This window comes from Callionymus lyra, chromosome 14, assembly GCF_982586985.1.
Source record: "Callionymus lyra chromosome 14, fCalLyr1.hap1.1, whole genome shotgun sequence".
Classification (NCBI taxonomy): domain Eukaryota; kingdom Metazoa; phylum Chordata; class Actinopteri; order Syngnathiformes; family Callionymidae; genus Callionymus; species Callionymus lyra.
In genome coordinates, this window is record NC_141831.1 from 23,180,446 (window position 1) to 23,201,113 (window position 20,668).

Sequence of the window (20,668 nt, forward strand, 5' to 3'; positions counted from 1 at the left end):
TAGCAAGCAGCAACGTCAGGATGGCCGAGTGGTCTAAGGCGCCAGACTCAAGGTATAAACCTTCCATATGTATGGGACTTCTGATCTCCAGTTGGAGGCGTGGGTTCAAATCCCACTTCTGACATTATATTGGTCAGTTCAGATTCAAAATAGTATATTAACTACACTTGGTTAGCTATGACAAAAAGAAATCATATCATTCAAACTAGCTAACATTTCATCTCAATTCACTTTTTATTTTAGTAGTATTTTTTGACCAAATTAATTTTTTTATACTGAAAACTTGTTAACATTTAGCAATTATTGTATTCATTAAAAATTGTATGATACCACCAGACTACCTTCAACAAGCTCATAAACAAACAGCAATGTCAAGATGGCCGAGTGGTCTAAGGCGCCAGACTCAAGGTATAAACCTTCCATATGTATGGGACTTCTGGTCTCCAGTTGGAGGCGTGGGTTCAAATCCCACATCTGACATTATATTGTTCAGATTCAGATTCAAAATAGTATATTCACTACACTTGGTTATCTATGACAAAATTACATCATATAATTCAAACAAGCTAACAATTCATCTGAATTCAGTTTTTATTTTACTTAGCTGTGTTGACTTAATTATTTAAAATTAATTAAAAAACATGTTAACAATTAGCAATTATTGTATTCAATAAAAATGTAGCTATACTTGCAGACTTCTTTCAACAAGCTACTTGTGAAGCAGCAATGTCAGGATGGCCGAGTGGTCAAAGGCGCCAGACTCAAGGTGTAAACCTTCCATATGTATGTGACTTCTGGTCTCCAGTTGGAGGCGTGGGTTCAAATCCCACTTCTGACATTATATTGGTCAGTTCAGATTCAAAATAGTATATTCACTACACTTGGTTATCTATGACAAAATGAAATCATATCATTCAAACAAGCTAACATTTCATCTCAATTCACTTTTTATTTTAGTAGGATTTTTTGACCAAATTTATTTTTTTATACTGAAAAAATGTTAACATTTAGCAATTATTGTATTCATTAAAAAATTGTATGATACCACCAGACTACCTTCAACAAGCTCATAAACAAGCAGCAATGTCAGGATGGCCGAGTGGTATAAGGCGCCAGACTCAAGGTATAAACCTTCCATATGTATGGGACTTCTGGTCTCCATTTGGAGGCGTGGGTTCAAATCCCACTTCTGACATTATATTGGTCAGTTCAGATTCAAAATAGTATATTAACTACACTTGGTTAGCTATGACATAATGAAATCATATCATTCAAACAAGCTAACATTTCATCTTAATTCACTTTTTATTTTAGTAGGATTTTTTGACCAAATTAATTTTTTTATACTGAAAACTTGTTAACATTTAGCAATTATTGTATTCATTAAAAAATTGTATGATACCACCAGACTACCTTCAACAAGCTCATAAACAAGCAGCAATGTCAGGATGGCCGAGTGGTCTAAGGCGCCAGACTCAAGGTATAAACCTTCCATATGTATGGGACTTCTGGTCTCCAGTTCGAGGCGTGGGTTCAAATCCCACTTCTGACATTATATTGTTCAGATTCAAAATAATATATTCACTACACTTGGTTAGCTATGACAAAATGACATTATATAATTCAAACAAGCTAACATTTCATCGGAATTCTGTTTTTATTTTACTTAGCTGTGTTGACCTAATTATATCTAATTCATTTAAAAAAAAAATTACATTTAGCAATTATTGTAATCAGTTAAAAAATGTAGCTATACTTGCAGACTACTTTCAACAAGCTACTTAGCAAGCAGCAACGTCAGGATGGCCGAGTGGTCTAAGGCGCCAGACTCAAGGTATAAACCTTCCATATGTATGGGACTTCTGGTCTCCAGTTGGAGGCGTGGGTTCAAATCCCACTTCTGACACTCTTTTGGTCAGTTCAGATTCAAAATAGTATATTCACTACACTTGGTTAGCTATGACAAAATGACATCATATAATTCAAACAAGCTAACAATTCATCTGAATTCAGTTTTTATTTAATTTAGCTGTGTTGACTTAAATATTTAAAATTAATTAAAAAGATGTTAACATTTAGCAATTATAGTATTCAATTTAAAAAAAATGTAGCTATACTTACAGACTTCTTTCAACAAGCTAATTGTCAAGCAGCAATGTCAGGATGGCCGAGTGGTCTAAGGCGCCAGACTCAAGGAATAAACCTTCCATATGTATGGGACTTCTGGTCTCCAGTTGGAGGCGTGGGTTCAAATCCCACTTCTGACATTATATTGGTCAGTTCAGATTCAAAATAGTATATTAACTACACTTGGTTAGCTATGACAAAATGAAATCATATAATTCAAACAAGCTAACATTTCATCTCAATTCACTTTTTATTTTAGTAGGATTTTTTGACCAAATTTATTTTTTTATACTGAAAAAATGTTAACATTTAGCAATTATTGTATTCATTAAAAAATTGTATGATACCACCAGACTACCTTCAACAAGCTCATAAACAAGCAGCAATGTCAGGATGGCCGAGTGGTATAAGGCGCCAGACTCAAGGTATAAACCTTCCATATGTATGGGACTTCAGTTCTCCATTTGGAGGCGTGGGTTCAAATCCCACTTCTGACATTATATTGGTCAGTACAGATTCAAAATAGTATATTCACTACACTTGGTTAGCTATGACAAAATGACATCATATAATTCAAACAAGCTAACAATTCATCTGAATTAACTTTTTATTTTACTTAGCTGTGTTGACTTAATTATTTCTAATTAATTAAAAAAAATGTTAACATTTAGCAATTATTGTATTCAATAAAAAATGAAGCTATACTTGCAGACTACTTTCAACAAGCTACTGAACAAGCAGCAATGTCAGGATGGCCGAGTGGTCTAAGGCGCCAGACTCAAGGTATAAACCTTCCATATCTATGGGACTTCTGGTCTCCAGTTGGAGGCGTGGGTTCAAATCCCACTTCTGACATTATACTGGTGTGTTCAGATTCAAAATAGTATATTAACTACACTTGGTTAGCTATGACAAAATGACATCATATAATTCAAACAAGCTAACAATTCATTTGAATTCAGTTTTTATTTTACTTAGATGTGTTGACTTAAATATTTCTAATTCATTTAAAAAATGTTAACATTTAGCAATTATTGTATTCAATAAAATGTTGCTATACTTGCAGACTACTTTCAACAAGCTACTTAGCAAGCAGCAACGTCAGGATGGCCGAGTGGTCTAAGGCGCCAGACTCAAGGTATAAACCTTCCATATCTATGGGACTTCTGGTCTTCAGTTGGAGGCGTGGGTTCAAATCCCACTTCTGACACTCTTTTGGTCAGTTCAGATTCAAAATAGTATATTCACTACACTTGGTTATCTATGACAAAATGACATCATATAATTCAAACAAGCTAACATTTCATCGGAATTCAGTTTTTATTTTACTTAGCTGTGTTGACCTAAATATTTCTAATACATTTAAAAAAAGAAATTACATTTAGCTATTATTGTAATCAGTTAAAAAATGTAGCTATACTTGCAGACTACTTTCAATAAGCTACTTACCAAGCAGCAATGTCAGTATGGCCGAGTGGTCTAAGGCGCCAGACTCAAGGTATAAACCTTCCATATGTATGGGACTTCTGGTCTCCAGTTGGAGGCGTGGGTTCAAATCCCACTTCTGACATTATATTGTTCAGATTCAAAATAGTATATTCACTACACTTGGTTATCTATGACAAAATGACATCATATAATTCAAACAAGCTAACAATTTATCTGAATTCAGTTTTTATTTTATTTAGCTGTGTTGACTTAAATATTTAAAATTAATTTAAAAGATGTTAACATTTATCAATTATAGTAAAAAAAAAATTACATTTAGCTATTATTGTAATCAGTTAAAAAATGTAGCTATACTTGCAGACTACTTTCAACAAGCTACTTAGCAAGCAGCAACGTCAGGATGGCCGAGTGGTCTAAGGCGCCAGACTCAAGGTATAAACCTTCCATATGTATGGGACTTCTGATCTCCAGTTGGAGGCGTGGGTTCAAATCCCACTTCTGACATTATATTGGTCAGTTCAGATTCAAAATAGTATATTAACTACACTTGGTTAGCTATGACAAAATGAAATCATATCATTCAAACAAGCTAACATTTCATCTTAATTCACTTTTTATTTTAGTAGGATTTTATGACCAAATTTATTTTTTTATACTGAAAACTTGTTAACATTTAGCAATTATTGTATTCATTAAAAATTGTATGATACCACCAGACTACCTTCAACAAGCTCATAAACAAACAGCAATGTCAAGATGGCCGAGTGGTCTAAGGCGCCAGACTCAAGGTATAAACCTTCCATATGTATGGGACTTCTGGTCTCCAGTTGGAGGCGTGGGTTCAAATCCCACTTCTGACATTATATTGTTCAGATTCAGATTCAAAATAGTATATTCACTACACTTGGTTATCTATGACAAAATTACATCATATAATTCAAACAAGCTAACAATTCATCTGAATTCAGTTTTTATTTTACTTAGCTGTGTTGACTTAATTATTTAAAATTAATTAAAAAACATGTTAACAATTAGCAATTATTGTATTCAATAAAAATGTAGCTATACTTGCAGACTTCTTTCAACAAGCTACTTGTGAAGCAGCAATGTCAGGATGGCCGAGTGGTCAAAGGCGCCAGACTCAAGGTGTAAACCTTCCATATGTATGTGACTTCTGGTCTCCAGTTGGAGGCGTGGGTTCAAATCCCACTTCTGACATTATATTGGTCAGTTCAGATTCAAAATAGTATATTCACTACACTTGGTTATCTATGACAAAATGAAATCATATCATTCAAACAAGCTAACATTTCATCTCAATTCACTTTTTATTTTAGTAGGATTTTTTGACCAAATTTATTTTTTTATACTGAAAAAATGTTAACATTTAGCAATTATTGTATTCATTAAAAAATTGTATGATACCACCAGACTACCTTCAACAAGCTCATAAACAAGCAGCAATGTCAGGATGGCCGAGTGGTATAAGGCGCCAGACTCAAGGTATAAACCTTCCATATGTATGGGACTTCTGGTCTCCATTTGGAGGCGTGGGTTCAAATCCCACTTCTGACATTATATTGGTCAGTTCAGATTCAAAATAGTATATTAACTACACTTGGTTAGCTATGACATAATGAAATCATATCATTCAAACAAGCTAACATTTCATCTTAATTCACTTTTTATTTTAGTAGGATTTTTTGACCAAATTAATTTTTTTATACTGAAAACTTGTTAACATTTAGCAATTATTGTATTCATTAAAAATTTGTATGATACCACCAGACTACCTTCAACAAGCTCATAAACAAGCAGCAATGTCAGGATGGCCGAGTGGTCTAAGGCGCCAGACTCAAGGTATAAACCTTCCATATGTATGGGACTTCTGGTCTCCAGTTCGAGGCGTGGGTTCAAATCCCACTTCTGACATTATATTGTTCAGATTCAAAATAATATATTCACTACACTTGGTTAGCTATGACAAAATGACATTATATAATTCAAACAAGCTAACATTTCATCGGAATTCTGTTTTTATTTTACTTAGCTGTGTTGACCTAATTATATCTAATTCATTTTAAAAAAAAATTACATTTAGCAATTATTGTAATCAGTTAAAAAATGTAGCTATACTTGCAGACTACTTTCAACAAGCTACTTAGCAAGCAGCAACGTCAGGATGGCCGAGTGGTCTAAGGCGCCAGACTCAAGGTATAAACCTTCCATATGTATGGGACTTCTGGTCTCCAGTTGGAGGCGTGGGTTCAAATCCCACTTCTGACACTCTTTTGGTCAGTTCAGATTCAAAATAGTATATTCACTACACTTGGTTAGCTATGACAAAATGACATCATATAATTCAAACAAGCTAACAATTCATCTGAATTCAGTTTTTATTTAATTTAGCTGTGTTGACTTAAATATTTAAAATTAATTAAAAAGATGTTAACATTTAGCAATTATAGTATTCAATTTAAAAAAAATGTAGGTATACTTACAGACTTCTTTCAACAAGGTACTTTTAAAGCAGCAATGTCAGGATGGCCGAGTGGTCTAAGGCGCCAGACTCAAGGAATAAACCTTCCATATGTATGGGACTTCTGGTCTCCAGTTGGAGGCGTGGGTTCAAATCCCACTTCTGACATTATATTGGTCAGTTCAGATTCAAAATAGTATATTAACTACACTTGGTTAGCTATGACAAAATGAAATCATATAATTCAAACAAGCTAACATTTCATCTCAATTCACTTTTTATTTTAGTAGGATTTTTTGACCAAAAATATTTTTTTATACTGAAAAAATGTTAACATTTAGCAATTATTGTATTCATTAAAAAATTGTATGATACCACCAGACTACCTTCAACAAGCTCATAAACAAGCAGCAATGTCAGGATGGCCGAGTGGTATAAGGCGCCAGACTCAAGGTATAAACCTTCCATATGTATGGGACTTCAGTTCTCCATTTGGAGGCGTGGGTTCAAATCCCACTTCTGACATTATATTGGTCAGTACAGATTCAAAATAGTATATTCACTACACTTGGTTAGCTATGACAAAATGACATCATATAATTCAAACAAGCTAACAATTCATCTGAATTAACTTTTTATTTTACTTAGCTGTGTTGACTTAATTATTTCTAATTAATTAAAAAAAATGTTAACATTTAGCAATTATTGTATTCAATAAAAAATGAAGCTATACTTGCAGACTACTTTCAACAAGCTACTGACCAAGCAGCAATGTCAGGATGGCCGAGTGGTCTAAGGCGCCAGACTCAAGGTATAAACCTTCCATATCTATGGGACTTCTGGTCTCCAGTTGGAGGCGTGGGTTCAAATCCCACTTCTGACATTATACTGGTCAGTTCAGATTCAAAATAGTATATTAACTACACTTGGTTAGCTATGACAAAATGACATCATATAATTCAAACAAGCTAACAATTCATTTGAATTCAGTTTTTATTTTACTTAGATGTGTTGACTTAAATATTTCTAATTCATTTAAAAAATGTTAACATTTAGCAATTATTGTATTCAATAAAATGTTGCTATACTTGCAGACTACTTTCAACAAGCTACTTAGCAAGCAGCAACGTCAGGATGGCCGAGTGGTCTAAGGCGCCAGACTCAAGGTATAAACCTTCCATATCTATGGGACTTCTGGTCTTCAGTTGGAGGCGTGGGTTCAAATCCCACTTCTGACACTCTTTTGGTCAGTTCAGATTCAAAATAGTATATTCACTACACTTGGTTATCTATGACAAAATGACATCATATAATTCAAACAAGCTAACATTTCATCGGAATTCAGTTTTTATTTTACTTAGCTGTGTTGACCTAAATATTTCTAATACATTTAAAAAAAGAAATTACATTTAGCTATTATTGTAATCAGTTAAAAAATGTAGCTATACTTGCAGACTACTTTCAATAAGCTACTTACCAAGCAGCAATGTCAGGATGGCCGAGTGGTCTAAGGCGCCAGACTCAAGGAATAAACCTTCCATATGTATGGGACTTCTGGTCTCCAGTTGGAGGCGTGGGTTCAAATCCCACTTCTGACATTATATTGGTCAGTTCAGATTCAAAATAGTATATTAACTACACTTGGTTAGCTATGACATAATGAAATCATATCATTCAAACAAGCTAACATTTCATCTTAATTCACTTTTTATTTTAGTAGGATTTTTTGACCAAATTAATTTTTTTATACTGAAAACTTTTTTAACATTTAGCAATTATTGTATTCATTAAAAAATTGTATGATACCACCAGACTACCTTCAACAAGCTCATAAACAAGCAGCAATGTCAGGATGGCCGAGTGGTCTAAGGCGCCAGACTCAAGGTATAAACCTTCCATATGTATGGGACTTCTGGTCTCCAGTTGGAGGCGTGGGTTCAAATCCCACTTCTGACATTATATTGTTCAGATTCAAAATAATATATTCACTACACTTGGTTAGCTATGACATCATATAATTCAAACAAGCTAACATTTCATCAGGAATTCAGTTTTTATTTTACTTAGCTGTGTTGACCTAATTATTTCTAATTCATTTAAAAAAATGTTAACAATTAGCAATTATTGTATTCAATAAAAATGTAGCTATATTTGCAGACTTCTTTCAACAAGCTAATTGTCAAGCAGCAATGTCAGGATGGCCGAGTGGTCTAAGGCGCCAGACTCAAGGTATAAACCTTCCATATCTATGGGACTTCTGGTCTCCAGTTGGAGGCGTGGGTTCAAATCCCACTTCTGACACTCTTTTGGTCAGTTCAGATTCAAAATAGTATATTCACTACACTTGGTTATCTATGACAAAATGACATCATATAATTCAAACAAGCTAATATTTCATCTGAATTCAGTTTTTATTTTATTTAGCTGTGTTGACTTAAATATTTAAAATTAAGTAAAGATGTTAACATTTATCAATTATAGTACTCAATTTAAAAAAATGTAGCTATACTTACAGACTTCTTTCAACAAGCTACTTGTAAAGCAGCAATGTCGGGATGGCCGAGTGGTCTAAAGCGCCAGACTCAAGGTATAAACCTTCCATATGTATGGGACTTCTGGTCTCCAGTTGGAGGCGTGGGTTCAAATCCCACTTCTGACACCCTTTTGGTCAGTTCAGATTCAAAATAGTATATTCACTACACTTGGTTAGCTATGACAAAATGACATCATATAATTCAAACAAGCTAACAATTCATCTGAATTAACTTTTTATTTTATTTAGCTGTGTTGACTTAAATATTTAAAATTAATTATAAAATTTTTTAACATTTAGCAATTATTTTATTCAATAAAAAATGAAGCTATACTTGCAGACTACTTTCAACAAGCTACTTAGCAAGCAGCAACATCAGGATGGCCGAGTGGTCTAAGGCGCCAGACTCAAGGTATAAACCTTCCATATGTATGGGACTTCTGGTCTCCAGTTGGAGGCGTGGGTTCAAATCCCACTTCTGACATTATATTGGTCAGTTCAGATTCAAAATAGTATATTCACTACACTTGATTAGCTATGACAAAATGACATCATATAATTCAAACAAGCTAACATTTCATCGGAATTCAGTTTTTATTTTACTTAGCTGTGTTGACCTAATTATTTCTAATACATTAAAAAAAAAAATTACATTTAGCTATTATTGTAATCAGTTAAAAAATGTAGCTATACTTGCAGACTACTTTCAACAAGCTACTTAGCAAGCAGCACAGCAGGATGGCCGAGTGGTCTAAGGCGCCAGACTCAAGGTATAAACCTTCCATATGTATGGGACTTCTGGTCTCCAGTTGGAGGCGTGGGTTCAAATCCCACTTCTGACATTATATTGTTCAGATTCAAAATAGTATATTCACTACACTTGGTTATCTATGACAAAATGACATCATATAATTCAAACAAGCTAACAATTTATCTGAATTCAGTTTTTATTTTATTTAGCTGTGTTGACTTAAAAATTTAAAATTAATTTAAAAGATGTTAACATTTATCAATTATAGTATTCAATTAAAAAAAAATGTAGCTATACTTACAGACTTCTTTCAACAAGCTACTTGTAAAGCAGCAATGTCAGGATGGCCGAGTGGTCTAAGGCGCCAGACTCAAGGTATAAACCTTCCATATGTATGGGACTTCTGGTCTCCAGTTGGAGGCGTGGGTTCAAATCCCACTTCTGACATTATATTGGTCAGTTCAGATTCAAAATAGTATATTAACTACACTTGGTTAGCTATGACATAATGAAATCATATCATTCAAACAAGCTAACATTTCATCTTAATTCACTTTTTATTTTAGTAGGATTTTTTGACCAAATTTATTTTTTTATACTGAAAACTTGTTAACATTTAGCAATTATTGTATTCATTAAAAAATTGTATGATACCACCAGACTACCTTCAACAAGCTCATAAACAAGCAGCAATGTCAGGATGGCCGAGTGGTCTAAGGCGCCAGACTCAAGGTATAAACCTTCCATATGTATGGGACTTCTGGTCTCCAGTTGGAGGCGTGGGTTCAAATCCCACTTCTGACATTATATTGTTCAGATTCAAAATAATATATTCACTACACTTGGTTAGCTATGACAAAATGACATCATATAATTCAAACAAGCTAACATTTAATCGGAATTCAGTTTTTATTTTACTTAGCTGTGTTGACCTAATTATTTCTAATTCATTTAAAAAAATGTTAACAATTAGCAATTATTGTATTCAATAAAAATGTAGCTATACTTGCAGACTTCTTTCAACAAGCTAATTGTCAAGCAGCAATGTCAGGATGGCCGAGTGGTCTAAGGCGCCAGACTCAAGGTATAAACCTTCCATATCTATGGGACTTCTGGTCTCCAGTTGGAGGCGTGGGTTCAAATCCCACTTCTGACACTCTTTTGGTCAGTTCAGATTCAAAATAGTATATTCACTACACTTGGTTATCTATGACAAAATGACATCATATAATTCAAACAAGCTAATATTTCATCTGAATTCAGTTTTTATTTTATTTAGCTGTGTTGACTTAAATATTTAAAATTAATTAAAAAGATGTTAACATTTAGCAATTATAGTACTCAATTTAAAAAAATGTAGCTATACTTACAGACTTCTTTCAACAAGGTACTTGTAAAGCAGCAATGTCGGGATGGCCGAGTGGTCTAAAGCGCCAGACTCAAGGTATAAACCTTCCATATGTATGGGACTTCTGGTCTCCAGTTGGAGGCGTGGGTTCAAATCCCACTTCTGACACTCTTTTGGTCAGTTCAGATTCAAAATAGTATATTCACTACACTTGGTTAGCTATGACAAAATGACATCATATAATTCAAACAAGCTAACAATTCATCTGAATTAACTTTTTATTTTATTTAGCTGTGTTGACTTAAATATTTAAAATTAATTATAAATTTTTTTAACATTTAGCAACTATTGTATTCAATAAAAAATGAAGCTATACTTGCAGACTACTTTCAACAAGCTACTTACCAAGCAGCAATGTCAGGATGGCCGAGTGGTCTAAGGCGCCAGACTCAAGGTATAAACCTTCCATATGTATGGGACTTCTGGTCTCCAGTTGGAGGCGTGGGTTCAAATCCCACTTCTGACACTCTTTTGGTCAGTTCAGATTCAAAATAGTATATTCACTACACTTGGTTATCTATGACAAAATGACATCATATAATTCAAACAAGCTAACAATTCATCTGAATTCAGTTTTTATTTTACTTAGCTGTGTTGACTTAATTATTTAAAATTAATTAAAAAAAATGTTAACAATTAGCAATTATTGTATTCAATAAAAAAAATGTAGCTATACTTGCAGACTACTTTCAACAAGCTACTTAACAAGCAGCAATGTCAGGATGGCCGAGTGGTCTAAGGCGCCAGACTCAAGGTATAAACCTTCCATATGTATGGGACTTCTGGTCTCCAGTTGGAGTCGTGGGTTCAAATCCCACTTCTGACATTATATTGTTCAGATTCAAAATAGTATATTCACTACACTTGGTTATCTATGACAAAATGACATCATATAATTCAAACAAGCTAACAATTCATCTGAATTCAGTTTTTATTTTACTTAGCTGTGTTGACTTAATTATTTAAAATTAATTTAAAAAAATGTTAACAATTAGCAATTATTGTATTCAATAAAAAAAAATGTAGCTATACTTGCAGACTACTTTCAACAAGCTACTTACCAAGCACCAATGTCAGGATGGCCGAGTGGTCTAAGGCGCCAGACTCAAGGTATAAACCTTCCATATGTATGGGACTTCTTGTCTCCAGTTGGAGGCGTGGGTTCAAATCCCACATCTGACATTATATTGTTCAGATTCAAAATAATATATTCACTACACTTGGTTAGCTATGACAAAATGACATCATATAATTCAAACAAGCTAACATTAAATCGGAATTCAGTTTTTATTTTACTTAGCTGTGTTGACCTAATTATTTCTAATTCATTTAAAAAAATGTTAACAATTAGCAATTATTGTATTCAATAAAAATGTAGCTATACTTGCAGACTTCTTTCAACAAGCTAATTGTCAAGCAGCAATGTCAGGATGGCCGAGTGGTCTAAGGCGCCAGACTCAAGGTATAAACCTTCCATATCTATGGGACTTCTGGTCTCCAGTTGGAGGCGTGGGTTCAAATCCCACTTCTGACACTCTTTTGGTCAGTTCAGATTCAAAATAGTATATTCACTACACTTGGTTATCTATGACAAAATGACATCATATAATTCAAACAAGCTAATATTTCATCTGAATTCAGTTTTTATTTTATTTAGCTGTGTTGACTTAAATATTTAAAATTAAGTAAAGATGTTAACATTTAGCAATTATAGTACTCAATTTAAAAAAATGTAGCTATACTTACAGACTTCTTTCAACAAGCTACTTGTAAAGCAGCAATGTCGGGATGGCCGAGTGGTCTAAAGCGCCAGACTCAAGGTATAAACCTTCCATATGTATGGGACTTCTGGTCTCCAGTTGGAGGCGTGGGTTCAAATCCCACTTCTGACACCCTTTTGGTCAGTTCAGATTCAAAATAGTATATTCACTACACTTGGTTATCTATGACAAAATGACATCATATAATTCAAACAAGCTAACAATTCATCTGAATTCAGTTTTTATTTTACTTAGCTGTGTTGACTTAATTATTTAAAATTAATTTAAAAAAATGTTAACAATTAGCAATTATTGTATTCAATAAAAAAAAATGTAGCTATACTTGCAGACTACTTTCAACAAGCTACTTACCAAGCACCAATGTCAGGATGGCCGAGTGGTCTAAGGCGCCAGACTCAAGGTATAAACCTTCCATATCTATGGGACTTCTGGTCTCCAGTTGGAGGCGTGGGTTCAAATCCCACTTCTGACACTCTTTTGGTCGGTTCAGATTCAAAATAGTATATTCACTACACTTGGTTATCTATGACAAAATGACATCATATAATTCAAACAAGCTAACAATTCATCTGAATTCAGTTTTTATTTTACTTAGCTGTGTTGACTTAATTATTTAAAATTAATTTAAAAAAATGTTAACAATTAGCAATTATTGTATTCAATAAAAATGTAGCTATACTTCCAGACTTCTTTCAACAAGCTAATTGTCAAGCAGCAATGTCAGGATGGCCGAGTGGTCTAAGGCGCCAGACTCAAAGTATAAACCTTCCATATGTATGGGACTTCTGGTCTCCTGTTGGAGGCGTGGTTTCAAATCCCACTTCTGACATTATATTGTTCAGATTCAAAATAGTATATTCACTACACTTGGTTAGCTATGACAAAATGAAATCATATCATTCAAACAAGCTAACTTTTCATCTCAATTCACTTTTTATTTTAGTAGTATTTTTTGACCAAATTTATTTTTTTATACTGAAAAAATGTTAACATTTAGCAATTATTGTATTCATTAAAAAATTGTATGATACCACCAGACTACCTTCAACAAGCTCATAAACAAGCAGCAATGTCAGGATGGCCGAGTGGTCTAAGGCGCCAGACTCAAGGTATAAACCTTCCATATGTATGGGACTTCTGGTCTCCAGTTGGAGGCGTGGGATCAAATCCCACTTCTGACATTATATTGTTCAGATTCAAAATAGTATATTCACTACACTTGGTTAGCTATGACAAAATGACATCAGATAATTTAAACAAGCTAATATTTCATCTGAATTCAGTTTTTATTTTACTTAACTATGTTGACCTAATTATTTAAAATTAATTTAAAAAAATGTTAACAATAAGCAATTATTGTATTCAATAAAAAAAAATGTAGCTATACTTGCAGACTACTTTCAACAAGCTACTTACCAAGCACCAATGTCAGGATGGCCGAGTGGTCTAAGGCGCCAGACTCAAGGTATAAACCTTCCATATCTATGGGACTTCTGGTCTCCAGTTGGAGGTGTGGGTTCAAATCCCACTTCTGACATTATATTGGTCAGTTCAGATTCAAAATAGTATATTAACTACACTTGGTTAGCTATGACAAAATGACATCATATAATTCAAACAAGCTAACAATTCATTTGAATTAACTTTTTATTTTATTTAGCTGTGTTGACTTAAATATTTAAAATTAATTATAATTTTTTTTAACATTTAGCAATTATTGTATTCAATAAAAAATGAAGCTATACTTGCAGACTACTTTCAACAAGCTACTTAGCAAGCAGCAACGTCAGGATGGCCGAGTGGTCTAAGGCGCCAGACTCAAGGTATAAACCTTCCATATCTATGGGACTTCTGGTCTCCAGTTGGAGGCGTGGGTTCAAATCCCACTTCTGACATTATATTGGTCAGTTCAGATTCAAAATAGTATATTCACTACACTTGATTAGCTATGACAAAATGACATCATATAATTCAAACAAGCTAACATTTCATCGGAATTCAGTTTTTATTTTACTTAGCTGTGTTGACCTAATTATTTCTAATACATTAAAAAAAAAAATTACATTTAGCTATTATTGTAATCAGTTAAAAAATGTAGCTATACTTGCAGACTACTTTCAACAAGCTACTTAGCAAGCAGCACAGCAGGATGGCCGAGTGGTCTAAGGCGCCAGACTCAAGGTATAAACCTTCCATATGTATGGGACTTCTGGTCTCCAGTTGGAGGCGTGGGTTCAAATCCCACTTCTGACATTATATTGGTCAGTTCAGATTCAAAATAGTATATTAACTACACTTGGTTAGCTATGACATAATGAAATCATATCATTCAAACAAGCTAACATGTCATCTTAATTCACTTTTTATTTTAGTAGGATTTTTTGACCAAATTTATTTTTTTATACTGAAAACTTGTTAACATTTAGCAATTATTGTATTCATTAAAAAATTGTATGATACCACCAGACTACCTTCAACAAGCTCATAAACAAGCAGCAATGTCAGGATGGCCGAGTGGTCTAAGGCGCCAGACTCAAGGTATAAACCTTCCATATGTATGGGACTTCTGGTCTCCAGTTGGAGGTGTGGGTTCAAATCCCACTTCTGACACCCTTTTGGTCAGTTCAGATTCAAAATAGTATATTCACTACACTTGGTTATCTATGACAAAATGACATCATATAATTCAAACAAGCTAACAATTCATCTGAATTCAGTTTTTATTTTACTTAGCTGTGTTGACTTAATTATTTAAAATTAATTTAAAAAAATGTTAACAATTAGCAATTATTGTATTCAATAAAAAAAATGTAGCTATACTTGCAGACTACTTTCAACAAGCTACTTACCAAGCACCAATGTCAGGATGGCCGAGTGGTCTAAGGCGCCAGACTCAAGGTATAAACCTTCCATATGTATGGGACTTCTGGTCTCCAGTTGGAGGCGTGGGTTCAAATCCCACTTCTGACATTATATTGGTCAGTTCAGATTCAAAATAGTATATTCACTACACTTGATTAGCTATGACAAAATGACATCATATAATTGAAACAAGCTAACATTTCATCGGAATTCAGTTTTTATTTTACTTAGATGTGTTGACTTAAATATTTCTAATTCATTTAAAAAATGTTAACATTTAGCAATTATTGTATTCAATAAAATGTTGCTATACTTGCAGACTACTTTCAACAAGCTACTTATCAAGCAGCAATGTCAGGATTGCCGAGTGGTCTAAGGCGCCAGACTCAAGGTATAAACCTTCCATATGTATGGGACTTCTGGTCTCCAGTTGGAGGCGTGGGATCAAATCCCACTTCTGACATTATATTGTTCAGATTCAAAATAGTATATTCACTACACTTGGTTAGCTATGACAAAATGACATCAGATAATTTAAACAAGCTAATATTTCATCTGAATTCAGTTTTTATTTTACTTAACTATGTTGACCTAATTATTTAAAATTAATTTAAAAAAATGTTAACAATAAGCAATTATTGTATTCAATAAAAAAAAATGTAGCTATACTTGCAGACTACTTTCAACAAGCTACTTACCAAGCACCAATGTCAGGATGGCCGAGTGGTCTAAGGCGCCAGACTCAAGGTATAAACCTTCCATATCTATGGGACTTCTGGTCTCCAGTTGGAGGTGTGGGTTCAAATCCCACTTCTGACATTATATTGGTCAGTTCAGATTCAAAATAGTATATTAACTACACTTGGTTAGCTATGACAAAATGACATCATATAATTCAAACAAGCTAACAATTCATTTGAATTAACTTTTTATTTTATTTAGCTGTGTTGACTTAAATATTTAAAATTAATTATAATTTTTTTTAACATTTAGCAATTATTGTATTCAATAAAAAATGAAGCTATACTTGCAGACTACTTTCAACAAGCTACTTAGCAAGCAGCAACGTCAGGATGGCCGAGTGGTCTAAGGCGCCAGACTCAAGGTATAAACCTTCCATATCTATGGGACTTCTGGTCTCCAGTTGGAGGCGTGGGTTCAAATCCCACTTCTGACATTATATTGGTCAGTTCAGATTCAAAATAGTATATTCACTACACTTGATTAGCTATGACAAAATGACATCATATAATTCAAACAAGCTAACATTTCATCGGAATTCAGTTTTTATTTTACTTAGCTGTGTTGACCTAATTATTTCTAATACATTAAAAAAAAAAATTACATTTAGCTATTATTGTAATCAGTTAAAAAATGTAGCTATACTTGCAGACTACTTTCAACAAGCTACTTAGCAAGCAGCACAGCAGGATGGCCGAGTGGTCTAAGGCGCCAGACTCAAGGTATAAACCTTCCATATGTATGGGACTTCTGGTCTCCAGTTGGAGGCGTGGGTTCAAATCCCACTTCTGACATTATATTGGTCAGTTCAGATTCAAAATAGTATATTAACTACACTTGGTTAGCTATGACATAATGAAATCATATCATTCAAACAAGCTAACATGTCATCTTAATTCACTTTTTATTTTAGTAGGATTTTTTGACCAAATTTATTTTTTTATACTGAAAACTTGTTAACATTTAGCAATTATTGTATTCATTAAAAAATTGTATGATACCACCAGACTACCTTCAACAAGCTCATAAACAAGCAGCAATGTCAGGATGGCCGAGTGGTCTAAGGCGCCAGACTCAAGGTATAAACCTTCCATATGTATGGGACTTCTGGTCTCCAGTTGGAGGTGTGGGTTCAAATCCCACTTCTGACACCCTTTTGGTCAGTTCAGATTCAAAATAGTATATTCACTACACTTGGTTATCTATGACAAAATGACATCATATAATTCAAACAAGCTAACAATTCATCTGAATTCAGTTTTTATTTTACTTAGCTGTGTTGACTTAATTATTTAAAATTAATTTAAAAAAATGTTAACAATTAGCAATTATTGTATTCAATAAAAATAATGTAGCTATACTTGCAGACTACTTTCAACAAGCTACTTACCAAGCACCAATGTCAGGATGGCCGAGTGGTCTAAGGCGCCAGACTCAAGGTATAAACCTTCCATATGTATGGGACTTCTGGTCTCCAGTTGGAGGCGTGGGTTCAAATCCCACTTCTGACATTATATTGGTCAGTTCAGATTCAAAATAGTATATTCACTACACTTGATTAGCTATGACAAAATGACATCATATAATTGAAACAAGCTAACATTTCATCGGAATTCAGTTTTTATTTTACTTAGATGTGTTGACTTAAATATTTCTAATTCATTTAAAAAATGTTAACATTTAGCAATTATTGTATTCAATAAAATGTTGCTATACTTGCAGACTACTTTCAACAAGCTACTTATCAAGCAGCAATGTCAGGATTGCCGAGTGGTCTAAGGCGCCAGACTCAAGGTATAAACCTTCCATATGTATGGGACTTCTGGTCTCCAGTTGGAGGCGTGGGTTCAAATCCCACTTCTGACATTATATTGTTCAGATTCAAAATAATATATTCACTACACTTGGTTAGCTATGACAAAATGACATCATATAATTCAAACAAGCTAACATTTCATCGGAATTCAGTTTTTATTTTACTTAGCTGTGTTGACCTAATTATTTCTAATTCATTTAAAAAAATGTTAACAATTAGCAATTATTGTATTCAATAAAAATGTAGCTATATTTGCAGACTTCTTTCAACAAGCTAATTGTCAAGCAGCAATGTCAGGATGGCCGAGTGGTCTAAGGCGCCAGACTCAAGGTATAAACCTTCCATATCTATGGGACTTCTGGTCTCCAGTTGGAGGCGTGGGTTCAAATCCCACTTCTGACACTCTTTTGGTCAGTTCAGATTCAAAATAGTATATTCACTACACTTGGTTATCTATGACAAAATGACATCATATAATTCAAACAAGCTAATATTTCATCTGAATTCAGTTTTTATTTTATTTAGCTGTGTTGACTTAAATATTTAAAATTAAGTAAAGATGTTAACATTTAGCAATTATAGTACTCAATTTAAAAAAATGTAGCTATACTTACAGACTTCTTTCAACAAGCTACTTGTAAAGCAGCAATGTCGGGATGGCCGAGTGGTCTAAAGCGCCAGACTCAAGGTATAAACCTTCCATATGTATGGGACTTCTGGTCTCCAGTTGGAGGCGTGGGTTCAAATCCCACTTCTGACACCCTTTTGGTCAGTTCAGATTCAAAATAGTATATTCACTACACTTGGTTATCTATGACAAAATGACATCATATAATTCAAACAAGCTAACAATTCATCTGAGTTCAGTTTTTATTTTACTTAGCTGTGTTGACTTAATTATTTAAAATTAATTTAAAAAAATGTTAACAATTAGCAATTATTGTATTCAATAAAAAAAATGTAGCTATACTTGCAGACTACTTTCAACAAGCTACTTACCAAGCACCAATGTCAGGATGGCCGAGTGGTCTAAGGGGCCAGACTCAAGGTATAAACCTTCCATATGTATGGGACTTCTGGTCTCCAGTTGGAGGCGTGGGTTCAAATCCCACTTCTGACATTATATTGGTCAGTTCAGATTTAAAATAGTATATTCACTACACTTGATTAGCTATGACAAAATGACATCATATAATTGAAACAAGCTAACATTTCATCGGAATTCAGTTTTTATTTTACTTAGATGTGTTGACTTAAATATTTCTAATTCATTTAAAAAATGTTAACATTTAGCAATTATTGTATTCAATAAAATGTTGCTATACTTGCAGACTACTTTCAACAAGCTACTTATCAAGCAGCAATGTCAGGATTGCCGAGTGGTCTAAGGCGCCAGACTCAAGGTATAAACCTTCCATATGTATGGGACTTCTGGTCTCCAGTTGGAGGCGTGGGTTCAAATCCCACTTCTGACATTATATTGTTCAGATTCAAAATAATATATTCACTACACTTGGTTAGCTATGACAAAATGACATCATATAATTCAAACAAGCTAACATTTCATCGGAATTCAGTTTTTATTTTACTTAGCTGTGTTGACCTAATTATTTCTAATTCATTTAAAAAAATGTTAACAATTAGCAATTATTGTATTCAATAAAAATGTAGCTATATTTGCAGACTTCTTTCAACAAGCTAATTGTCAAGCAGCAATGTCAGGATGGCCGAGTGGTCTAAGGCGCCAGACTCAAGGTATAAACCTTCCATATCTATGGGACTTCTGGTCTCCAGTTGGAGGCGTGGGTTCAAATCCCACTTCTGACACTCTTTTGGTCAGTTCAGATTCAAAATAGTATATTCACTACACTTGGTTATCTATGACAAAATGACATCATATAATTCAAACAAGCTAATATTTCATCTGAATTCAGTTTTTATTTTATTTAGCTGTGTTGACTTAAATATTTAAAATTAAGTAAAGATGTTAACATTTAGCAATTATAGTACTCAATTTAAAAAAATGTAGCTATACTTACAGACTTCTTTCAACAAGCTACTTGTAAAGCAGCAATGTCGGGATGGCCGAGTGGTCTAAAGCGCCAGACTCAAGGTATAAACCTTCCATATGTATGGGACTTCTGGTCTCCAGTTGGAGGCGTGGGTTCAAATCCCACTTCTGACACCCTTTTGGTCAGTTCAGATTCAAAATAGTATATTCACTACACTTGGTTATCTATGACAAAATGACATCATATAATTCAAACAAGCTAACAATTCATCTGAATTCAGTTTTTATTTTACTTAGCTGTGTTGACTTAATTATTTAAAATTAATTTAAAAAAATGTTAACAATTAGCAATTATTGTATTCAATAAAAAAAAATGTAGCTATACTTGCAGACTACTTTCAACAAGCTACTTACCAAGCACCAATGTCAGGATGGCCGAGTGGTCTAAGGCGCCAGACTCAAGGTATAAACCTTCCATATCTATGGGACTTCTGGTCTCCAGTTGGAGGCGTGGGTTCAAATCCCACTTCTGACACTCTTTTGGTCGGTTCAGATTCAAAATAGTATATTCACTACACTTGGTTATCTATGACAAAATGACATCATATAATTCAAACAAGCTAACAATTCATCTGAATTCAGTTTTTATTTTACTTAGCTGTGTTGACTTAATTATTTAAAATTAATTAAAAAAAATGTTAACAATTAGC

The 20,668-nt window shown here is 33.7% G+C and overlaps 52 non-coding genes across 52 annotated transcripts; all 52 read left to right on the top strand.

Annotated features, from left to right (window-relative positions):
- Positions 1–14: 14 nt before the first annotated feature.
- trnal-caa (transfer RNA leucine (anticodon CAA)) lies at positions 15–124 on the top strand. Its single transcript has 2 exons — positions 15–52; positions 79–124. It is a non-coding gene; the product is annotated as a tRNA-Leu (tRNA).
- Positions 125–728: 604 nt separating this feature from the next.
- trnal-caa (transfer RNA leucine (anticodon CAA)) lies at positions 729–838 on the top strand. The gene is made up of 2 exons: positions 729–766; positions 793–838. It is a non-coding gene; the product is annotated as a tRNA-Leu (tRNA).
- Positions 839–1,085: 247 nt separating this feature from the next.
- Positions 1,086–1,195, top strand: trnal-caa (transfer RNA leucine (anticodon CAA)). The gene is made up of 2 exons: positions 1,086–1,123; positions 1,150–1,195. It is a non-coding gene; the product is annotated as a tRNA-Leu (tRNA).
- A 247-nt stretch (positions 1,196–1,442) lies between these two features.
- Positions 1,443–1,552, top strand: trnal-caa (transfer RNA leucine (anticodon CAA)). Its single transcript has 2 exons — positions 1,443–1,480; positions 1,507–1,552. It is a non-coding gene; the product is annotated as a tRNA-Leu (tRNA).
- A 244-nt stretch (positions 1,553–1,796) lies between these two features.
- Positions 1,797–1,906, top strand: trnal-caa (transfer RNA leucine (anticodon CAA)). The gene is made up of 2 exons: positions 1,797–1,834; positions 1,861–1,906. It is a non-coding gene; the product is annotated as a tRNA-Leu (tRNA).
- Positions 1,907–2,157: 251 nt separating this feature from the next.
- trnal-caa (transfer RNA leucine (anticodon CAA)) lies at positions 2,158–2,267 on the top strand. Its single transcript has 2 exons — positions 2,158–2,195; positions 2,222–2,267. It is a non-coding gene; the product is annotated as a tRNA-Leu (tRNA).
- Positions 2,268–2,514: 247 nt separating this feature from the next.
- trnal-caa (transfer RNA leucine (anticodon CAA)) lies at positions 2,515–2,624 on the top strand. The gene is made up of 2 exons: positions 2,515–2,552; positions 2,590–2,624. It is a non-coding gene; the product is annotated as a tRNA-Leu (tRNA).
- A 248-nt stretch (positions 2,625–2,872) lies between these two features.
- Positions 2,873–2,982, top strand: trnal-caa (transfer RNA leucine (anticodon CAA)). Its single transcript has 2 exons — positions 2,873–2,910; positions 2,937–2,982. It is a non-coding gene; the product is annotated as a tRNA-Leu (tRNA).
- Positions 2,983–3,227: 245 nt separating this feature from the next.
- On the top strand, positions 3,228–3,337 carry trnal-caa (transfer RNA leucine (anticodon CAA)). Its single transcript has 2 exons — positions 3,228–3,265; positions 3,292–3,337. It is a non-coding gene; the product is annotated as a tRNA-Leu (tRNA).
- A 250-nt stretch (positions 3,338–3,587) lies between these two features.
- trnal-caa (transfer RNA leucine (anticodon CAA)) lies at positions 3,588–3,697 on the top strand. The gene is made up of 2 exons: positions 3,588–3,625; positions 3,652–3,697. It is a non-coding gene; the product is annotated as a tRNA-Leu (tRNA).
- Positions 3,698–3,970: 273 nt separating this feature from the next.
- trnal-caa (transfer RNA leucine (anticodon CAA)) lies at positions 3,971–4,080 on the top strand. The gene is made up of 2 exons: positions 3,971–4,008; positions 4,035–4,080. It is a non-coding gene; the product is annotated as a tRNA-Leu (tRNA).
- A 246-nt stretch (positions 4,081–4,326) lies between these two features.
- Positions 4,327–4,436, top strand: trnal-caa (transfer RNA leucine (anticodon CAA)). The gene is made up of 2 exons: positions 4,327–4,364; positions 4,391–4,436. It is a non-coding gene; the product is annotated as a tRNA-Leu (tRNA).
- A 248-nt stretch (positions 4,437–4,684) lies between these two features.
- Positions 4,685–4,794, top strand: trnal-caa (transfer RNA leucine (anticodon CAA)). Its single transcript has 2 exons — positions 4,685–4,722; positions 4,749–4,794. It is a non-coding gene; the product is annotated as a tRNA-Leu (tRNA).
- Positions 4,795–5,041: 247 nt separating this feature from the next.
- Positions 5,042–5,151, top strand: trnal-caa (transfer RNA leucine (anticodon CAA)). Its single transcript has 2 exons — positions 5,042–5,079; positions 5,106–5,151. It is a non-coding gene; the product is annotated as a tRNA-Leu (tRNA).
- A 247-nt stretch (positions 5,152–5,398) lies between these two features.
- Positions 5,399–5,508, top strand: trnal-caa (transfer RNA leucine (anticodon CAA)). Its single transcript has 2 exons — positions 5,399–5,436; positions 5,463–5,508. It is a non-coding gene; the product is annotated as a tRNA-Leu (tRNA).
- Positions 5,509–5,752: 244 nt separating this feature from the next.
- Positions 5,753–5,862, top strand: trnal-caa (transfer RNA leucine (anticodon CAA)). Its single transcript has 2 exons — positions 5,753–5,790; positions 5,817–5,862. It is a non-coding gene; the product is annotated as a tRNA-Leu (tRNA).
- A 251-nt stretch (positions 5,863–6,113) lies between these two features.
- Positions 6,114–6,223, top strand: trnal-caa (transfer RNA leucine (anticodon CAA)). The gene is made up of 2 exons: positions 6,114–6,151; positions 6,178–6,223. It is a non-coding gene; the product is annotated as a tRNA-Leu (tRNA).
- Positions 6,224–6,470: 247 nt separating this feature from the next.
- Positions 6,471–6,580, top strand: trnal-caa (transfer RNA leucine (anticodon CAA)). Its single transcript has 2 exons — positions 6,471–6,508; positions 6,546–6,580. It is a non-coding gene; the product is annotated as a tRNA-Leu (tRNA).
- Positions 6,581–6,828: 248 nt separating this feature from the next.
- trnal-caa (transfer RNA leucine (anticodon CAA)) lies at positions 6,829–6,938 on the top strand. The gene is made up of 2 exons: positions 6,829–6,866; positions 6,893–6,938. It is a non-coding gene; the product is annotated as a tRNA-Leu (tRNA).
- Positions 6,939–7,183: 245 nt separating this feature from the next.
- trnal-caa (transfer RNA leucine (anticodon CAA)) lies at positions 7,184–7,293 on the top strand. The gene is made up of 2 exons: positions 7,184–7,221; positions 7,248–7,293. It is a non-coding gene; the product is annotated as a tRNA-Leu (tRNA).
- A 250-nt stretch (positions 7,294–7,543) lies between these two features.
- Positions 7,544–7,653, top strand: trnal-caa (transfer RNA leucine (anticodon CAA)). The gene is made up of 2 exons: positions 7,544–7,581; positions 7,608–7,653. It is a non-coding gene; the product is annotated as a tRNA-Leu (tRNA).
- Positions 7,654–7,901: 248 nt separating this feature from the next.
- Positions 7,902–8,011, top strand: trnal-caa (transfer RNA leucine (anticodon CAA)). The gene is made up of 2 exons: positions 7,902–7,939; positions 7,966–8,011. It is a non-coding gene; the product is annotated as a tRNA-Leu (tRNA).
- A 235-nt stretch (positions 8,012–8,246) lies between these two features.
- Positions 8,247–8,356, top strand: trnal-caa (transfer RNA leucine (anticodon CAA)). Its single transcript has 2 exons — positions 8,247–8,284; positions 8,311–8,356. It is a non-coding gene; the product is annotated as a tRNA-Leu (tRNA).
- Positions 8,357–8,604: 248 nt separating this feature from the next.
- trnal-caa (transfer RNA leucine (anticodon CAA)) lies at positions 8,605–8,714 on the top strand. The gene is made up of 2 exons: positions 8,605–8,642; positions 8,669–8,714. It is a non-coding gene; the product is annotated as a tRNA-Leu (tRNA).
- A 248-nt stretch (positions 8,715–8,962) lies between these two features.
- On the top strand, positions 8,963–9,072 carry trnal-caa (transfer RNA leucine (anticodon CAA)). The gene is made up of 2 exons: positions 8,963–9,000; positions 9,027–9,072. It is a non-coding gene; the product is annotated as a tRNA-Leu (tRNA).
- A 604-nt stretch (positions 9,073–9,676) lies between these two features.
- On the top strand, positions 9,677–9,786 carry trnal-caa (transfer RNA leucine (anticodon CAA)). Its single transcript has 2 exons — positions 9,677–9,714; positions 9,741–9,786. It is a non-coding gene; the product is annotated as a tRNA-Leu (tRNA).
- Positions 9,787–10,033: 247 nt separating this feature from the next.
- Positions 10,034–10,143, top strand: trnal-caa (transfer RNA leucine (anticodon CAA)). The gene is made up of 2 exons: positions 10,034–10,071; positions 10,098–10,143. It is a non-coding gene; the product is annotated as a tRNA-Leu (tRNA).
- A 242-nt stretch (positions 10,144–10,385) lies between these two features.
- Positions 10,386–10,495, top strand: trnal-caa (transfer RNA leucine (anticodon CAA)). The gene is made up of 2 exons: positions 10,386–10,423; positions 10,450–10,495. It is a non-coding gene; the product is annotated as a tRNA-Leu (tRNA).
- A 250-nt stretch (positions 10,496–10,745) lies between these two features.
- Positions 10,746–10,855, top strand: trnal-caa (transfer RNA leucine (anticodon CAA)). Its single transcript has 2 exons — positions 10,746–10,783; positions 10,810–10,855. It is a non-coding gene; the product is annotated as a tRNA-Leu (tRNA).
- Positions 10,856–11,103: 248 nt separating this feature from the next.
- trnal-caa (transfer RNA leucine (anticodon CAA)) lies at positions 11,104–11,213 on the top strand. Its single transcript has 2 exons — positions 11,104–11,141; positions 11,168–11,213. It is a non-coding gene; the product is annotated as a tRNA-Leu (tRNA).
- A 250-nt stretch (positions 11,214–11,463) lies between these two features.
- Positions 11,464–11,573, top strand: trnal-caa (transfer RNA leucine (anticodon CAA)). Its single transcript has 2 exons — positions 11,464–11,501; positions 11,528–11,573. It is a non-coding gene; the product is annotated as a tRNA-Leu (tRNA).
- A 598-nt stretch (positions 11,574–12,171) lies between these two features.
- Positions 12,172–12,281, top strand: trnal-caa (transfer RNA leucine (anticodon CAA)). Its single transcript has 2 exons — positions 12,172–12,209; positions 12,236–12,281. It is a non-coding gene; the product is annotated as a tRNA-Leu (tRNA).
- A 248-nt stretch (positions 12,282–12,529) lies between these two features.
- On the top strand, positions 12,530–12,639 carry trnal-caa (transfer RNA leucine (anticodon CAA)). Its single transcript has 2 exons — positions 12,530–12,567; positions 12,594–12,639. It is a non-coding gene; the product is annotated as a tRNA-Leu (tRNA).
- A 251-nt stretch (positions 12,640–12,890) lies between these two features.
- Positions 12,891–13,000, top strand: trnal-caa (transfer RNA leucine (anticodon CAA)). Its single transcript has 2 exons — positions 12,891–12,928; positions 12,955–13,000. It is a non-coding gene; the product is annotated as a tRNA-Leu (tRNA).
- A 247-nt stretch (positions 13,001–13,247) lies between these two features.
- On the top strand, positions 13,248–13,357 carry trnal-caa (transfer RNA leucine (anticodon CAA)). Its single transcript has 2 exons — positions 13,248–13,285; positions 13,312–13,357. It is a non-coding gene; the product is annotated as a tRNA-Leu (tRNA).
- A 242-nt stretch (positions 13,358–13,599) lies between these two features.
- trnal-caa (transfer RNA leucine (anticodon CAA)) lies at positions 13,600–13,709 on the top strand. The gene is made up of 2 exons: positions 13,600–13,637; positions 13,664–13,709. It is a non-coding gene; the product is annotated as a tRNA-Leu (tRNA).
- A 246-nt stretch (positions 13,710–13,955) lies between these two features.
- Positions 13,956–14,065, top strand: trnal-caa (transfer RNA leucine (anticodon CAA)). The gene is made up of 2 exons: positions 13,956–13,993; positions 14,020–14,065. It is a non-coding gene; the product is annotated as a tRNA-Leu (tRNA).
- Positions 14,066–14,313: 248 nt separating this feature from the next.
- On the top strand, positions 14,314–14,423 carry trnal-caa (transfer RNA leucine (anticodon CAA)). Its single transcript has 2 exons — positions 14,314–14,351; positions 14,378–14,423. It is a non-coding gene; the product is annotated as a tRNA-Leu (tRNA).
- A 605-nt stretch (positions 14,424–15,028) lies between these two features.
- On the top strand, positions 15,029–15,138 carry trnal-caa (transfer RNA leucine (anticodon CAA)). Its single transcript has 2 exons — positions 15,029–15,066; positions 15,093–15,138. It is a non-coding gene; the product is annotated as a tRNA-Leu (tRNA).
- Positions 15,139–15,388: 250 nt separating this feature from the next.
- Positions 15,389–15,498, top strand: trnal-caa (transfer RNA leucine (anticodon CAA)). Its single transcript has 2 exons — positions 15,389–15,426; positions 15,453–15,498. It is a non-coding gene; the product is annotated as a tRNA-Leu (tRNA).
- Positions 15,499–16,099: 601 nt separating this feature from the next.
- Positions 16,100–16,209, top strand: trnal-caa (transfer RNA leucine (anticodon CAA)). The gene is made up of 2 exons: positions 16,100–16,137; positions 16,164–16,209. It is a non-coding gene; the product is annotated as a tRNA-Leu (tRNA).
- Positions 16,210–16,457: 248 nt separating this feature from the next.
- Positions 16,458–16,567, top strand: trnal-caa (transfer RNA leucine (anticodon CAA)). The gene is made up of 2 exons: positions 16,458–16,495; positions 16,522–16,567. It is a non-coding gene; the product is annotated as a tRNA-Leu (tRNA).
- A 605-nt stretch (positions 16,568–17,172) lies between these two features.
- Positions 17,173–17,282, top strand: trnal-caa (transfer RNA leucine (anticodon CAA)). Its single transcript has 2 exons — positions 17,173–17,210; positions 17,237–17,282. It is a non-coding gene; the product is annotated as a tRNA-Leu (tRNA).
- Positions 17,283–17,532: 250 nt separating this feature from the next.
- Positions 17,533–17,642, top strand: trnal-caa (transfer RNA leucine (anticodon CAA)). Its single transcript has 2 exons — positions 17,533–17,570; positions 17,597–17,642. It is a non-coding gene; the product is annotated as a tRNA-Leu (tRNA).
- A 245-nt stretch (positions 17,643–17,887) lies between these two features.
- On the top strand, positions 17,888–17,997 carry trnal-caa (transfer RNA leucine (anticodon CAA)). Its single transcript has 2 exons — positions 17,888–17,925; positions 17,952–17,997. It is a non-coding gene; the product is annotated as a tRNA-Leu (tRNA).
- A 242-nt stretch (positions 17,998–18,239) lies between these two features.
- On the top strand, positions 18,240–18,349 carry trnal-caa (transfer RNA leucine (anticodon CAA)). Its single transcript has 2 exons — positions 18,240–18,277; positions 18,304–18,349. It is a non-coding gene; the product is annotated as a tRNA-Leu (tRNA).
- Positions 18,350–18,597: 248 nt separating this feature from the next.
- trnal-caa (transfer RNA leucine (anticodon CAA)) lies at positions 18,598–18,707 on the top strand. The gene is made up of 2 exons: positions 18,598–18,635; positions 18,662–18,707. It is a non-coding gene; the product is annotated as a tRNA-Leu (tRNA).
- Positions 18,708–18,957: 250 nt separating this feature from the next.
- On the top strand, positions 18,958–19,067 carry trnal-caa (transfer RNA leucine (anticodon CAA)). The gene is made up of 2 exons: positions 18,958–18,995; positions 19,022–19,067. It is a non-coding gene; the product is annotated as a tRNA-Leu (tRNA).
- Positions 19,068–19,312: 245 nt separating this feature from the next.
- On the top strand, positions 19,313–19,422 carry trnal-caa (transfer RNA leucine (anticodon CAA)). Its single transcript has 2 exons — positions 19,313–19,350; positions 19,377–19,422. It is a non-coding gene; the product is annotated as a tRNA-Leu (tRNA).
- A 242-nt stretch (positions 19,423–19,664) lies between these two features.
- Positions 19,665–19,774, top strand: trnal-caa (transfer RNA leucine (anticodon CAA)). Its single transcript has 2 exons — positions 19,665–19,702; positions 19,729–19,774. It is a non-coding gene; the product is annotated as a tRNA-Leu (tRNA).
- A 248-nt stretch (positions 19,775–20,022) lies between these two features.
- Positions 20,023–20,132, top strand: trnal-caa (transfer RNA leucine (anticodon CAA)). The gene is made up of 2 exons: positions 20,023–20,060; positions 20,087–20,132. It is a non-coding gene; the product is annotated as a tRNA-Leu (tRNA).
- A 251-nt stretch (positions 20,133–20,383) lies between these two features.
- trnal-caa (transfer RNA leucine (anticodon CAA)) lies at positions 20,384–20,493 on the top strand. Its single transcript has 2 exons — positions 20,384–20,421; positions 20,448–20,493. It is a non-coding gene; the product is annotated as a tRNA-Leu (tRNA).
- Positions 20,494–20,668: the final 175 nt, after the last annotated feature.